Here is a 15,984-nt window from a genome sequence, read left to right as displayed (position 1 = left end):
ATACACACCCCTCCACTGCCCTCAAAAAACACTTCTATCACCTCCAGAACCAAATATAAATCCTCAGTTTGGCATTCAAAGCCCTTGACAAACTCCCTCCCCTTGTCTTTTCAGTCTTCTTACATCATACTCTTTTCCATAGCCCTACATACTTTGGGCAACAATGACATTGACTTCCTTGAAGTTCCTTACACAAGATAACTCCATCTTGAGACTCTGGAATTTTCACTGGCTATTCACCATATCTGGAATAATCTCTTTCTTCATCTCTATCTCCTGGATTTCTTGCCTTGCTTCAAGTTCCAGGTAAAATCCCATCTTCTATGAGAAGCCTGTCTTGATCCTTCTTAATGCTAATGTCTTCCTTTTATTTATTATCTCCAATTCATCATGTGTGTGTGTGTGTGTGTGTGTACACACACACACACACACACACATATATATATATATCTCATATCTTTTTTTTTTTCACCTTGTTGCTTCCATGTTGTCTCTCCCATTAGACTGTGAACTCCTGAGAATTTGGACTGTCTTTTGCCTTTCTTTGTATCCCCAGAGCTTAACACAGTACCTGGCACATAACAGACATTTAATAAATGCTTACTGACTGACTTTAAGATAAAGCTCAGGCAACATCTTCTGCATTAAGGCTTTCCTGACACCCCCTAATCATTAGTGCCCTTTCTCCTAAACTACCTTGTATTTAATATGCGTGTGTGTATATACACATAATATGTATATACACACATATTTATAAAATGATGCATGCATTCAGTTTATATTTATGCTGTATTTATTTTTGTATGTATTTGTCTCTCCCATTATAATATAAGCTCATTGTATATAGGAACTGTTTCTTTCTTCTACTTCTATTCCCTACCCTCTCCAAATCTGCTGCCTAGCACAGTGCCTAAAACTTAGCAGGTACTTAATACTTGTTGTCTGACTGTTACAGATCATCCCATATACAGTATCCTGTACCTTGAACAAGTGAGCAATTCATAATGTCTGTATAAGTATTATATATTATAAACAGAAATATTCAATGAGACTATGAACACACAGAAAAATTCCTAACAAGCTTAGTCTTATTTCAACAGAATAATCAGAAATGAATGTATGCACATGAAAGAATCACTTTCTGATGTATTATCAAAGTTTAATAATATTTAAACAAAATAATAAATAATAAACAAAATAATATTTAAACAAAATGCTTTATACATTTATGAAAAAAAAAAGATGACAACATCATGAACTTTCTCTGCCACCCTCTTCCTATCCCTCCTCCTCCTTCAAGCCCACTGTCTCAGGGAATTTAATTTGACAGTAAAAATCAATTCTGGTTTCCTGTAACAGGAAAATCATGACCTACAGGTAGCATAGAAGTTAAAGTGCTGGACTTTGGAGGCAGGAATGCCTATGTTCAAATCCTGCCTCAGACACTTAATAGCTGTGTGACCATGAAAGGTTACTTAATTATTCTCAGTCTGAGTTTCCTCATCTGTAAAATGGTAATGACAGCACCTGTCTCACAGGGCGGTTTTAAGGTTCAAATAATAAAATATCCAAAACGCTTTGAAAACTTTAATGTACTACATAAAGTTAGTTATTATTAACTGAAAAAGATCAAAAGATCACTGTACTGTTTTCTTTGCCCAAATTATTATAGCAATTTAAATGGTACAGTTGTTCAATAAATGAAACAGCATGAGCTTTCCCAAAAACCTACTGTATTTCTTCACATTTCACAGACCAGAGGAAAAAAAGCATTCCTCTGTATAAGGCCTAGTTCCCACGAGGAGAAGAACAGGGAAGGGATATATTCAGAAATAAAGATTAAATTTTAAAAAAAACACAGAAATACATAAATTGTTTTAAATATACTCAATGATGAAAAAATCAAAATAGAGTTTCTATGAATACACAAGGACCAGAGTTTCACAGAATAAAAGTGCATGGAGGGAATACTCACATCAATGACATCACAGATATGTTAAAATTGTAATTACTTAAACAAATAGCATTCCTTGTAAGGATAATTACTCCCTCACTTAACTCAGAATTACTTAATTTCAAAAGAAAAATTCCTTTTAATTTTTAATTTTATATTTTATAATTTTAATTTTATAAAATTTTAATTTTTATAATTTATAATTTTATTTTAATTTTATAAAATGTTTTACCTTCATCTCCTGGTTGATTGCAAGATGACTAACTTTTTGGCCACAATTATCAAAGATTATCTTCCTAAATTACAGGGATTCTTCCACCTGCATTGGGGAAAAGGGTGTCTCCACACTAAGAGAATCACAGACTCCTGAAGCACTAAAGTGTTGTACACTAAATGCAGTAGTTACTCAAAACTTATGGGTTACTTTCTTTTTGCCAAGAATTTATTCTACCTTTAAGCTAAAAGCTCACAAATTTCCCCATGTTTGGGAAACCAATTCTTTCCTTAATTCCATGTCTCTCTCCTACAGTTTCACTGCATTCATATCCTTCCCTCTTCAAACCTAACTTCTTTAGCTCACTACAGCACTTCAACCAACCCTCAGTAATTACACTTAATATACTCTCTCCATCTTCTTGAGTGTATTCTGGGAAAAAATGACTTTACACACCTCCTCACTCTGTGAATTTGTCTAAGTGCAAACCATATCCAGGACTATAGGTCTAGACCCAGGTAGACCTAAAGGTAGTTCCTCATAGCGAGTCCCAGTAAATTTATAGAGAATCCTTAAGAAGCCTTAATAACTATGGGACTGAACCAATTCCCAGGTAAATCTCAGAACCATCCTAGTAATTAAAAATATACATAAAACATTCAGCTAAAACAGATTTTCTGCTATTTTAAGTCAGAGTACAGTATATCTCCTAAGTCTCAATTATTAAGTGGGGGAAAAAAAAGCCTAGCTTCAAAGATGGGAGGGTAACTCAACAAAATGTCTCCTATACAATGTGATCTATTATACTGAAGTAAATACATCTTCCAGGCAATAGGGCTAAAAACTAAGTATAGGTAAAATTGAAGCACATTTTAAAAATCAATCAATATTTCCTTTCATCCCTATCCAACATAAATCCTGATGTCAACCACAGTATTGAGACAAAGTGAAAATTAAGAACCAGTGCTGGAAGTTAGAAGATGTGGTATACTGGAAAGATGACAATCTGGAGTCAGAAGATCCCACTCAAGTCCTGAGTCTTCCACTTACCAACAATGTGACTTAGGGGAAGTTATTTGCCCTTTCACAGTATCAGTTTTCTCACCTATAAAATTAGGAGGTTGAATTAGATAACCTCTTAATCCTATTATCTTATGAGGTCAAAAGGAAGGGAAAGGAGAGACAATTCCTTAAGGCTAATCAGTGAGAGCTGAGCTATTTACATATCAGAAGTATATAAAGCAGAGAATGATTTAAAACTTTCCAACATATTTTGTATCAAATATAATTCTATTTAGTACAAGGCTAAAAGCTTATTATGAATCATAGATCTAGAGCCAGAAGGAATTTTAGTCATTTAGTCTAACCTCCTTCCTACTTCTGATCCTTACTTTCTGGACTTCAAAATCATGCCCCTGCTGCTCTCTCATCTTGAAACTTCCTTTAGTGCCTGGAGCCTCTCATCCTGGAACATCCAACCACCTACCTCACTTCACCCTAAAATATATTGTGTTTCATTTCCACCAGGCCCACTTTCATCAGGCCCATCTATTTCTTCCATGATGAGTTACTCCCTTAGCCTCCATTTTGTGGAAAGGCCCAGGCCAGGGAGAATACATTCCCTTCTTGGCTTCACTCTTCATGATTTCAAGCCAAGTACTCTATCTACTACACCACTTAGCTACTTCTTTTTAAAAATCAACTTTGTAAAGGATATTAGAAAATAGTACACATTCAATTTTTTCTCTATCACATGAGGAACATGATTTTTATCTGGTAACCAGTCTTTCAAGCCACAGGATTTCCTGAGGTTGTGTTATTTTGCCACAGCCCTACAATCAATGACATCTAACTTCCTATGACACACTAAGAGGAAATAACAAAGAACTTATTTACTAATTCAACATCAGTGTGGTATATTCAATTCAACAACCACTTACTTAGCACTTCCTATGTGAAAAGCACTATAATAGGTGCTAAGGATACAAAGATAAAAACCCAAACCAGTCACCACTCTCAAAGATTTATGTTCTTCAGGGAAATACAACCTGTCAATTAATAAAAACATTATAATTCGAGGAGGAGGAGAACACTAACAAACCTGAGTAAAAAAAATAATATGCTTGAAACTCAGAGAATGAACTAGAATGAAATTCCACCTCTGACATGATGTGACCTTGAACAAGTCTTTATTTCCTTAGGCCTCAGTCTCCTCAAACATAAAAAAGTAGGCTGAACTAGATGACCTATGAGGTTCCTTACAACTCTAGATTTATGATCTAATGTACTAGAGGGATCACAAAAGGCTTCTTGAAGTGGCACATGAAATGAACTATGAAGGGAGATAAGGATCCTAAGTGGTAAAAGTAAAGGCGAAATACAATCCAGGAATGAGCAACATTACTTATGGTAAGCATATAAAGGAGGTGTAGAATGAAAGTACAATAATGTGAAATAAGGTAAGCCACAGATTGTGAAAGGCTTTAAATACTACGCTAAGGAAGTTACATGTCCTGTGGGAAAATGGAGCCAATGAAGATTCTTGAACAGGCAAGAGAAAAATGGACAGACCAATTTTTTTTAGTAAAAGTATTTTTTAACAGCTATGTGAAGGATGAAAGCAAGACCACCAATTAGGAGGCCACTTAACAGTCAGGACAAGAGATAACGGAAGGTGGCAGGGTAAGTGAAAAAGGGATAGTTGTATCATGGTATTCAAATTCTTGAATACCACCAGGGATAGAAAGCTCCTTACTTCTTAAAACAGGATATTCTTGGTGGAACATTTCAAGTTTTTAGTCTCGTCTTCTAAGTCTCCCCCTTCCAACTCTAATTTCCACTTACAAGAAAGTAATCTCCTCAAGGAAAGGGACTAAGCTGCTTCCTCTTGTATATATTTTCAGCACTCAATATAGTGCTTAGCACATAGTAAACACGTAATAAACGCTCACTCATTCATTCTTGCCAATGAAATTAGTAGGGATCCAAAATTTTAAGGGTTAGAGGGAATTATGATGATTTATTTTATGTAAGAAAATATGATATGAGAAAAATAAAAGTTGGTCATACAAGGTAAAATAAAAATAATTTTCTCTATTATTTAAATGACCAAAAAGAAACTTTCAGAGAGTACTCTAACACTAACACTCCAACAAATTCATTTTTATCATTATAAAAGTGATTCATACTGGACTTAGAGTCAGGAAAGCCTACATTCAAATCCTATCTCAGACACTTGCTAATAATTGTGTTACACTACTCGGCAAAGTCTCTTAAACCTCTGTGGGCCTCAGTTTTCTTGTGAGCAAAAAGAGAAAGTTGAACTTGATGGCCTCCTAGTATTTCCAGCTCTAAATCTATGATCCTATCATACTATCATTTGTAGTAATAAAGCAGAAGGCTAAATAACATAAACCCCATGTACAATCAATCAACTTTGATACTCAACAGAAATGTACATTCATGCAGATACATGGACACGCCCATAACTACACAGGATATTTACCATCTGGTATTTCACCAGATCCCTTCCAGGCTACATCCTATCATCAACTGGAAATCCAGACAAATACTGAAAGAAAAAGAGCTCAAAATAATTCATAAATATGCTAATATATAATAATCCATGAATATACTGACACAAAATTTGCATATAAATAATTGATTGAATTGTAGAGACAGACCTTATAGCTCATCTGGTTCAACCCTTCATTTTACAGATAAGATATCTGAGGCTCAGAAGATTAAATAACTTGCCAAAGATCACACAAGTAGTAAAAATAGAATTCAAACCAAGGTCTTCTGGTTAAATGCAAAGTTACCTCTTCTTCTGCCTCTCCAAAAAAATTTTTCTTAATATAGTTGGAGTCCATCAAATAGAAGGCATTGCCTTTAGTAACTGAATTATAAAGGCCTCTAGGATCTCTTCCATTTTTATCAAAGGGAATGCTAACCTCTCCTTTCAACAATGTCTTTTAGCAAAAATTTAAAAGGCAATTTATTTTTTAACAAAATGTTCCCTAAGATACAGCTTGATCCATTAGAGCGCTACTCTAAGGCCTGACTGTAGGGTGGAAGTGATATTTTTTTAAAAAAATATACATGAAATATACATCTTAATACTATTATATTATAGTATTATAGTATAGTATTGTATTATGGGCCATATAATGGTTCCTAAAGCAAGATAATAACAAGTCACATTTTTGTTTTGCAATGAATATTATAAACATTAACCTTCTTTTAGTCCTAGCCATGTTCCTTTCCCTATTATCACAGGACTGGATGAGGCCTTGCCTTCCAACTATAAAAATCAGACTGATCTAGTAACCCCCCTGCCCTGATTCTTCCCTGACTGCACTTGACTCCTTTGACCTTCTTCCTTGATTCAAGAGCTTTGAGATTCCAAAATTGAGACCAAAATGAGAAGTAGGATGGGAGGTTATTGGGGGTGAGGGGGAGGGGGTGTACTAGATGAAAAAATCTGATAACCGCTACAAGAGTAAGCAGTCAGTGATACCATAAAAATGAAATGTATTATACTTTAACAAACAAGAAACAACTAATTACTGATAAAGAAATCATTCCCAAATTAGCTATTTGTATAGACAATTCACTGCTGGAGTAACATCAAAAATAATACAGAACTATAAGAGATACAATTAAATTTAAAAATACAATTAAATAGGTCCAATGTGACCTATTAAAATGAGTTACTGTTACCAAAAGATGGAATATAGATAGATAAGAAATGTCAATAATTATTACAGCAATTTCATACAGAATTTTAATCAATGTCAATCAGTTGCTATAAAAGGGACCAAAAGAATATAAAAATTGCCTTAATACTCTAAGATGTGATTTTATTGCTAAATGGAGAGATACGGGAAGGAAAGGGCAACATTGATTTAGACTGCACATAAAATTTTACAGAAAAAAGACAGCAAAAGATTATGAGTAGTATCAGCTCACAAAGAAAACAAAGGGTAAAGCCGGTTTAAAGAAAGCATGGTTAGAGAACCAATCCAGCAAAGTTTTCATGAGAACAGATAATTTAAATAGATCTTCCCTCTTACCAACAACCAATCAACAAGCATTTATTAAATAAGCACTTACTATGCACCAGATACTCTTTGAGGTGATGAGAATACAAAAACAAAAGCAAAACACAGTTCTCAGCCCACAAGGAATTTATGTTCTAATGGGGAAAATAACATACACATATATAAGTATGTACAAAACAGATACAAGGCGATCAAAAAGGCACTACTAGCAACTGAGAGGACCAGGAAAGGTCCCCTAAAAGTGGTACTTGAGATGAACCCTGAAGGAAACCAGAAGTAGAGGTAGGAAGAGAGTGCATCCCAGACAGAATGTTGTACACAGTTAGACATGGTCACTGTATCAAGTGTTTTTGCTCAATTATTTTTCTTTGTCACAAAAGATGGTCCAATTGGTGGGAGGAAGGAAGGCAAAAAGGAGACATTTCCAGAAATGACTGGAAATGACAAAAGAAAATCAATAAAACTTATTTTTATGCATGTTCCCTCAGATAGTCTCTCCTAAACCAAGTGGTTAGTGAACAAAAGGAAAGTTGATATGTATACTTAAGTTCAACTGCAAATAATCCTACATTAATCCTAGATTAAGTACTATAGATCTAATTGCTCAGTTCCAGTTACCCTCGTTATCAATGCTAGCGTTATCTCCCACCTAAGGTTTCTTTCTTCTGATTCCTCTCCCCAAGATGTCAGTGCTACACACACCCACACTCCATCCATGTTACCATTTATTTACTTATCTGTAAATATATTTCCTTCCTGTTGTCATACAATTTAAGCTTTTTAATGATAGGAATTACTGCATTACCCTAGCACATGGTACCAGGAACATTAAGTAGTTGCTTAATAATGTATGTTGAATTTAATTGAATTATTCAAAATTTATACTGAGAGATATGAGAAATGGCAGTTTGTATTTGTCTAGTTCATAAAATGCAATTTGACATTTTGAACTGTATTTTATCTATCTCAACACAAATTTCCCATTTTTTAACATAGCTCCAACCTCACTGCCCAGGTTATGACTTTTGTATTCTCCTTCCTGTACTTCCTGTTCTGGCTAAGCTGATTAGTTTCTTGGCAACTATGACATTTCATCTCTATGCATTAAAACAATCTGTCCTCTGTGCTAGAAATGCACTTCTCACCCTCTTCTCCCTACTTTTACACCCTTTATCTTTCCTTCAAGTCTTGCTCATTTGGCTATCCTTCCATAAAGCTTCCCCAGACTTAGACTCTACTGTTATGACATCCCCTTCTCCAATTTACATTGTTTTTTTCTTATCTGTATTGTTGTTCAGTCATTGTTCAGTTGTGTCTGACTCTTCCTGACCCCATTTGGGGTTTTCTTGGCAAAGATACCGGAGTAGTTTGCCATTTCCTTTTTCAGCTCCTTTTATAGATAAGGAACTAATGCAAACGGGGTTGAGTGACTTGCCCAGGGTCACACAGCTAATAAGTGTCTGAGACCAGATTTGAATTCAGGAAGATGAGTCTTCCTGACTCCAGACCTGGCACTCTATCCACTGCACCACCTGGCTGCCCCTCTTATATTTCATAATGAAATGTAAGTTCCTTGGGGATAAGGACAGTTTCATATTGATACCTTTGCATCTACTATGCCTCAAACACAGTACACATGGTTAAATTTTATAATTGGGTTAAGTTGAATCTTAGAACTGAATCTAGTGGCTGTTTAATCAGATTCTTTAGAAGAGTTTTCCAAATAATATGTAATTTGGGCCTCTACTAGAGTCCTACTTGTTTTAACTTGTTCCACATAATCACAGAACAAAAACTTTCAGCAGCCAATTCTAGCCCAACCATTACCAAAAAAAAAAAATCCCTCTGTTACATGCCTGACAAAGTTTCCAGTCTCTGCTTGAAATCTTCCAATAAGAGGTTTCAGAACCCATTTTCTCCCTGTCAGTCCATTTCACTTTGGGGCAATTCCAATTCTTAGGAAGTTATTTTTTTCTTTTTCCTTAACATCAGATCAAAATCTTATTGAATGAACTAGGTATGTTTTACAGTCTTTCAGAACTTGAGATGAAAAAAGGTGATTGTGAAGAGCAGAACCTTCACTTGTCAAGCAGTATGTGCAATTGGAATTAGAATTCCATTGAAATGTATATTAGCAGTGTGTATGAAACTTATCTTTCCACTTCCATTCAGTATATAAATTAACATTTTTTACAGCTAAAGGGTCAATGACCTCTGAAAGCCAAACAGCTTACTTCATGCACAAAAAACACTCTGTAAGTATATTTTCTTTCAACTTGTTGCATTAACAGTAGTGATAAATAACTCATGGGCTATCCATAAAATGTGTGTTTTTCTCTATAGCCAAGAACCTGGCATATACCTAGTAGGTGCTTAATAAATTCTGGTTGACTTAAAATTTAATAACTGATTATTTCCTTTTTCCACATGGAGTCATGACAATTTAATCTACAAAATATTACTTAAAATATCACTTCTTCACAGTCCATTGTTCTAGACGAGCTTCTACTAATTCCCCAAATTGGCCATTCATCATTTATTTTTTACATTTCATTTTGCATGGACTATGAAATAAGAGCACAGGCACTCAAAACAACAGGGACTGTGTTCCAAAATGTTCCTTTTTAAAATTAGTTTGTAACCCAGAAAACACTGTACTCATTAAAACAATGTTATAAATGTTAGTTGTAACCCAGCCAGCTGATGAAAAAGTTTATGTAAGCTTTAGTGTGACTGAATTACAAATGTAACTGCCATTTCTTATTGTTTATATGGGGGGGAAATAAATTTCACATTTAAACTTTGTCTAAATAAACTAGATAACTGTGAAGTCTCTCCAATCCTTAATTAACTCAGACACAAAGATCTCTACCATCACCTTCTTGTTATTTGTCCTTCATTCTTGAATAGGATCATGACATCAGAAGATGATGCCTTGACTTAAAAATGAATTGGATTTAAGTGAGGAAGGGCTGTGCAAAGTCACCAGCCTCACTTTCTTCTCCACAGCCATCTGGGTCCAGTAGAAAGATATAGATCAAGATAACTGGAGATGGCCCCTCATTCAGTGGGAGACTTTGACCTTGTGAAGGGAATTCTGATTTTTATAATAATTGGTATGATATGTGTATGAATATACTAATAGATTAGATTTTTCAGAATTGCCTCTCTTGTGAGAGAGCTCACAATGAAGCTTGAACTGATCAAACTTTGACAAAGCTCATGATCACTGGCATCCTTGTGCCTATGTATCTGAAGTGAAGCAAATCAAAGACTGTAGAATCTGTTCCCATCACAGAGCAATGGTCCGGTGACCCACTAAGTAACGATCTCCAAGGACTTGAGCAATACTCCTCCCAGGATCCCAGAATTGTTGTACTATCTTCCATCTGTGGTTTTTTTGTGGGAAACCACTGTGGCCCTGGGAATGATTGTAATCCATCTTCCTCTCTTCCTTCCTACTTGTGATTTATGTATATAATCTCTGTCTTCACTTCAGGAAGGTGGAATTCTGATCAGAATTCCTGATTTGCAAATCTATTCCTCATAATGAAACTATTTAATTAAATCACCACCTGATTACTGGCTCTCTGTCTCTGGCCAGCTATTCTGTCATTCTGAGGTTAGAGACTGGCTCAGTAAAATCCTATTAACAAGATCATGACCCTGCCTTCTTCCCTAGACATCCTGGTCACATTGTTCTTGATCATAACTGGAATTATTAAAAACAAAACAAATAAATATAAATATAAATTCATAAGGTAAAAACCTTTAAGGAAAGCAAGACATCGGAATTAATCTTTTAATTCTGAACAACCAAAGCATTTCACTTTTTATATAGTCTAATGTAAAGCTAATGAAATTAGTTAGACTGTATTTAACAGAGACAGGGAAAACAAGTCATCCAGCTACCTGGGACACAAATTAAAATGGAGAAACACAGAACAAAATCACAGGGCCTCTACTAATTGAGAAACAAATTTAAAGGTTCTGCATCCTTTTGTCATTTGAAATGGCTTCTGGAATTACGATTATAAGGAATTTTCAGGCTTCTAAAAATGTCTAAACAACCTTAATCTTGTACTTAAAGTTTAAAATTCATCCTGGGGCAGAATTAAAACAACTAAGAACTAGGGGCAGCTAGGTGGCATAGAGGTGGATAGAGCACCAGCCCTGAAGTCAGGAGTACCTGAGTTCAAATCCGACCTCAGATCAAACACTTGACACTTACTAGCTGTGTGACCCTGGGGAAGTCACTTAACACCAATTGCCAAAAAAAAAAAATTAAAAACTACTATCCACTACATATTGTTTGTGTACATGTGTGAGAAACAACTAGTTTTTCATTTCCACAAAAGTCACTTGAAACCTAAGGAATGCAATCTAAGGGTTAGGTAGAAGTTGAACAAAGGAAGCCATAAAGTAGAATTGGTGGGTGAATAGACTAACCGGTGAAAACTAATTCTGAGGTTAGGTATAGATTAACATATCCATATAAAAGGGGTGTTTGCACACCCAAATAAGGGCAAAAGTAAATTAAGGGCCTGGGTCTCCAAATTGTGGGGAGTGGGAGATGTAAACAGGGGCAGGTATCATAATAGGGAAATTAGGTGCTTTGGATAGGCTGTAACCTCTGTAGTACCCAGCCAATGGGGAAACAGAAGAGGGAAATTCGAATCGTGAACAGTGAATAAAAAGCCATGTATCTGTCTTAAACATGTGTGCCCACACGTGGAACATCTGGCCTTGCTAGGTTGATAATAACAATGGTTTCGTGGAATTCTAGGTAAGACTTTTTGCTGCCTACAAATGAGGAATCGTCCGGAATCTCAGCATCTTGAATGAGGAGAGGCCATCACCAAAGGAAAGGAAGATGCATGCTATTGATTAATGGTCCCATATATCCTTGGAGGGCATCCGAGCTCATGCACTGTTCGAGATCCTAGGACCAAGTTAAGTGAAGCCATTACTAAACCAGGAACAAAAAGGGAAAAGGGAAAGTAGGTACGCGGCAACCAGGCAACTCTGTGCACAGACCAAGGTAAGAAAAGAGGATTATTAAGTATTGCTTTAATGGTATATCTTATTGGGGTCCAGAGACTAACTGTGTGTGTGACTGAGATGTACTAGAGGAGTATGAAGTGAGTGTGAAGTCCAGATCTGCGGTTCTGCTGATCCCATGAGGGGCACAGCCAGAGAAGGATGAGCCAGAGCACAAGAGGTCTCGGATAAATGAGTAAGAAGGTGAATAAGCAAAGGTGCCAGGGAAACCAGTGGGAAATAAGGAGACCCCTGAGAACATTGCTCCAGATAGTCCCTGATGGAGGATGTTGAAATACTGGGAAGATACAACCTGTACCAGACAGAAAGATAAGAAAAAGATCAGCACTGGTGTCAGTTAACTGAAAATAGCCTAAAAAGCAACAAGAAAATTACATTCATGTGCACTGTCTTGCCCAGCTGTTTCTGTCTCTCTGTGTGTTTGTAAAACGTTTCATGTTTGTGGTGAAAGACATAAAATGAAGCTCTGTAATTAGAAAGAGAACACTGGGTACGGCAGCTAGGTGGTGCAATGGATAGAGCACTGGCCCTGAAGTCAGGAGGACCTGAGTTCAAATGCAGCCTCAGACCAAACACTTGACACTTACTAGCTATGTGACCCTGGGCAAGTCACTTAACCCCAATTGCCTTTGAAAGAAAGAAAGAAAGAAAGAAAGAAAGAAAGAAAGAAAGAAAGAAAGAAAGAAAGAAAGAAAGAGAACACTGGGAAAGAACTCCCACCTTAAGCTTTCAGTGAGAGATTAAGATTCTTTGGGGGGGGGGGCCCAACACTGGCCATGTTGGGATTCCAGAATAAAGTTAGATAATGAGTAATGGAATCAAAAAGCAGGGAAAGACTTCTTAGTGGAAGGTGCAGCAAGCAACTTTTATTGATAAGGATGCAGCCCAGGATAGTGAGGAGCTGTGAGAGGGAAGAGCTGGAGGTCTGAGTTCAAGTTTGGTCAGGTCTCAGGGCTGGAGTATGTACTTTGTGTTAGAGAATTGTCTTTGCACCCCTCCTGCCAATAGATCTGATATCACTGCATTACGTTTAAAACTGCAAAAATAAGGGGTTTTCTGTCTTTTAAGCATTAACATCATAAAAGCTATTTGTGAAGGGTATGGGGAAAATACAGCTGTCTTGATTTGTAAATTATTAGGGATTAACTTTCTCCAGATTCTAACAGTGTGAAGCAGGACCTAAAGTGAGGTAAGTATAATTTTAATTTGGAATGTAAAGGAAAGCTGAGGTAGTCTGAGTAACGCATTTGAAAGAACAGGAAAGAGGAATAAAGTTTGAGCAAAAATATGATGAACAGAAAAAAATTGGTTTGGGAATAGATGGGGGTGGGGTGGCCCACAGCAAGCCATGTGCTCTAAGCTCATCCCCCTCCCATTCTTGCTTAGTTGTTCTGGGTGCCTTTTTGCCAGCTTCAGATGGTTTCTCTTTGCCTGGGCCAAACTCTTAGCTGACTTGAGTGATTACAGGTGATTTTAAGCTGTAAAACTTATATGCATCAGCATGAAACTCTGAGGAAGGCGAAATGCTCAGGGTACTTTTTTATCTGATAAGCCTCAAAGGGAAGACTTTTCAGCTCTCTTAAGGAAGTAAGTTGTTCAGAGCCAAGAACTGTCACCATGTGTCTTTTTAAGGGAATATATGAATTTGTGGAGAATATTTCCTTTTAAAGGGCCAAAAGTATTGGATTTTAAAACAAAGATGTTTTTAAATGTTTATCATTAGTGATTATAAATCCAGATTTGATTTGATTTAAGTTTGTTTACATCAGTATACTGTTCTATAAAGTGCATAATAGTGGAACTGACTTCCCAGGAATGTTGTAAGGATCACATGATTGTACAATGACTGGCATATGCTAGACATGACATTATTGTTATCTCTCTAATTTAATGTAATTGTTTAAAGTACCAAAAGTAATAAGATCAATAATTTCTATACGTGATAGTTTGAAAATGCAATTGATGCCATGTGAAGTTTATTGATTTTGTTTTTAAATTGTATTGTATTTCTAAAATTCTCTTAGATGTAAAAACTTAAGAGACCCTGATATTTGGGGAGATTATGCTTATACAGAAGTTTCAAAAGGATGTAGTTTTAGAAGTTTTTATGGGGGTTAAAGATTAGAGACAGATTAAGGATTTTATGACATAGGATAAAGGGAACAAAGGAAAGCCTTTATGGTTTAAGGATTTAAAAGACAGGGCATGAGGGCACAGGTTAAAAAATTAAAGGACGGGGTAACATTGTGTTCCCTATGGAACACAAAAGCAATTCTTTTGGTACAGGTTCAAGATAAGGAGGAAAGGACTTTAGAATGCTTTTCAAGTTACAGAGTAAGCTGGGGTAACTGAGGGAGGATCCTGGGAAAATCCCGATGGGAGTAACTAGGAGCTTGAATGGGGTCTGGCTAAGAACAAGAATGGGAAGTAACTGGGGCTATGCAGTAACAGACAATGGAGGGCTAGACTCAATTGGGTTAACAAAAGAATTGGGAGATTGGGTGTAGGTGATAAAGAAAGGCCAGTTGATAGGTTTGAAGGAAATATAGTTTTTCATCCAGTCTTCTTCCAGAAATGCTTAAAGATTGGCTATAAAAGAATATTGTTTGTTTCTACACAATCACTAGCTGCCTTATAACACTTGAGTTATTGTGAGGCAACAGAAACTCTGGGGTTGAATTTACTCAAATGGAATAGAAATTGCATTGTTAAAGAATTAGGGGGGGAAAAACCTTATATTGATAATGGGTTGTTTCAAGTTTTAAATACCTTATAATGTGTAAGGTATTGTTACATTTTTAAATTGTGCAATTTGATAAACAATTGTATCACCTTTTTAGAAAAGCAATTTCTCTCATAATCTAGAGGTTGTTAGATTAAGAATTGTACTGTCAAGTGAAAAAGAGAAAAATGAATGGGTTAAGAAGCTGTTAGGTCATTAGATCTGATCATGTGTTATGACATTTTGAAGTATTGTAATTAAGAAATCATGAACTTCCAAGTTTTGTATATATTTAAAGGGAAGTTTCAGCTAAAATTATTTGGTTCCCTTTTATGAAATTTTAAGATAGTTAACTAAGCTATCTGGTGTTACTGGTTAAATCAAGTATTGGTAAAAAGTATTTTTGTGAAAGGAAACTTCGTAATTGTGCAAAGAAAGGACCATGTAAAATCTCCTTGTAATTAATTTAGTTTGTTATAGTAATATTGTAAGGTTAAATAAATTGTAGGATAAATTGTAAGCTGTTTTTAAGAAAGAGAAATAATTTTGTGAAGAAATGTTTTGCAAAATCTTTTGTGTGATTTTTAGAAGGCCTACTAAATTTCCATTTGCAAGCTAATTCATTACAGTAATAATTTGATATTGATGACTGTCCAGACCTACTGTGAATTTCGAGTTTGTTTTCCTAGGTTTGATTTTCTTAGGTTTGTTGTGTCCTTGGACTGGTCTTAATGGGTGCTTTCTGAGAAAGAGAGCCAGAGTCAGCAGCTCAATGGGAGCAGTGTCAGAGGTATTAATACTAAAGCAATTACTATAATGCATTGTAAGTGGGGAAGATCTTGCTGTTTTGATCTGAATTCATTCCATGGTCTAGCAAGGGTTAAAATTAGTTTTTGAACTTCTCACATGTACAAGATTCAATCCCTGAAAGTATCTCATTCTTTCAGATTAAGTATGGCTAGAGAAGGAT

The 15,984-nt window shown here is 35.8% G+C and overlaps 1 protein-coding gene and 1 non-coding gene across 7 annotated transcripts in view; both read right to left on the bottom strand.

The window, feature by feature from the left end:
* The window catches only part of CDC42BPA (CDC42 binding protein kinase alpha), a 430,427-nt gene that overhangs the window by 362,954 nt on the left and 51,489 nt on the right, over positions 1–15,984 (bottom strand). The gene's annotated exons all lie outside the window — the stretch shown is intronic.
* On the bottom strand, positions 6,008–6,140 carry LOC144458136 (U6atac minor spliceosomal RNA). Its single transcript, XR_013487687.1, has one exon. It is a non-coding gene; the product is annotated as a U6atac minor spliceosomal RNA (small nuclear RNA).

The sequence above is a fragment of the Phascolarctos cinereus genome, unplaced genomic scaffold, assembly GCF_003287225.1.
Source record: "Phascolarctos cinereus isolate Bilbo 61053 unplaced genomic scaffold, phaCin_HiC Scaffold_5;HRSCAF=322, whole genome shotgun sequence".
NCBI lineage: Eukaryota > Metazoa > Chordata > Mammalia > Diprotodontia > Phascolarctidae > Phascolarctos > Phascolarctos cinereus.
Note: the sequence above shows the minus strand (reverse complement) of the source record. Positions and strands in the feature narration are given on the sequence as shown.